Below are 1,305 nucleotides of genomic sequence, written 5' to 3'. Positions count from 1 at the left end.
GGTTCTGGATCAGCAAACATGGAACCTTTAAAGTTTCTGAGCATCAGGTTTATGGTTTCAATGTCACAGACGGAGGAGAGTTTTACTGTGTGGCTGCAAATAATCTGGGTAATCAGACGTCACCTGTGATCATTTTTGTTGTTGAAGGTAAATTGTTTTGTCACTTTTTTTAGATCTTTATGATTTATGTTAAACTTTTCATATAATTTAGTGTTTCCGATGTTGAAGATGAACTTCCTGTCTTTGTTCCAGTTAAACCAGTGTTTTGGTTCAGTCTTTATGTTCCACTGAGGATCCTGGGGATTGTAACACTCTGCAGTTCAGTCGTCATCTTCGAGTGGTCAGACCCTTTTCTATCTGTATCTGTTCAACAGTGATGCTGCCATGATGGTGGTAAATGTTTGATCATCATTAAYATTGTTTCTTCTTTCAGCTGCTTTAGATCAAGATTCTTCAACAAACCAAAGAAGGTAAACTACTACTGATTGTTTTTCTCTCAGAACTCTGGTTTTATTGTTGGTCTTGTGAGACTAGGAAGGAAAAAATACAAATTTATTGATTGTTTTCTGTCCACAGGCCTCAGAAGAAGCAGATTATATCAACCAAGTGATCGAGGTTCAAGCTTCTTGAGACTAAAGAAGACGAGGATGTCCTCTGTCAAGATTTGTTTTTTCTACCTGTGTCATCAGTACTCTCTGCTCTCTCTTCAGTYCAGCATTATTTGTCCTCTCTGTTCACTCGTGGCTTTTGGATTTTGTTCTGTTATTCGTTTTTTTTTATTCAGTTAATAGAGTTTGAGTTTTTGTTTTAAACTCCTTGCCTCTGTCAGCATTTGGCTCCATTCTACATAAACACCCCCCACCTCCACAGTTTTCTATATAAAACACTGTTGCTGTAATACTTTACTATTCAGTGTTTTTCTCCTGTTTAGTAACATGTTGGTTGACGTCACACCTCTGAACCAGTCTGAGTCRATCACAGAGAGGTGTTGAGAGCTGATAATCAAACTAAACGCTGAGAAAAACTAAAAACCTGAAGTAAAAACAGGATGTTAGTTGTTTCTACATCTCTCACAATGATGCTTTGTGTTTCTGTTTTTAGTCTGAAGTTTCTTCTTCATGTTCTCCACAGCTTTGTTTCTTGTGTGTTTTTGCTTTAGAAAATAAGTTTTCTTCTGTTGTTCAATTTAGCATAAAATGTGCTTAAAATTAAGATTCAGTTATTTTTAAATTGCCTCTCATACATTTAGAGAAATAATGCAAATTATGTGATTAAAGGAAATCCTAAAATAAATGTATACATTTT

General features: G+C 35.6%; 1 long non-coding RNA gene across 1 annotated transcript; it reads left to right on the top strand.

Annotated features, from left to right (window-relative positions):
- The first annotated feature begins 75 nt into the window (after positions 1 to 75).
- Positions 76 to 990, top strand: LOC106530848 (uncharacterized). Its single transcript, XR_001311841.1, has 4 exons — positions 76 to 147; positions 253 to 340; positions 434 to 470; positions 577 to 990. It is a non-coding gene; the product is annotated as an uncharacterized LOC106530848 (long non-coding RNA).
- The last annotated feature ends 315 nt before the right edge of the window (positions 991 to 1,305 follow it).

The sequence above is a fragment of the Austrofundulus limnaeus genome, unplaced genomic scaffold (assembly GCF_001266775.1).
Source record: "Austrofundulus limnaeus strain Quisiro unplaced genomic scaffold, Austrofundulus_limnaeus-1.0 Scaffold567, whole genome shotgun sequence".
NCBI classification, from domain to species: domain Eukaryota; kingdom Metazoa; phylum Chordata; class Actinopteri; order Cyprinodontiformes; family Rivulidae; genus Austrofundulus; species Austrofundulus limnaeus.
This window is presented reverse-complemented; position numbering and strand designations above follow the sequence as displayed.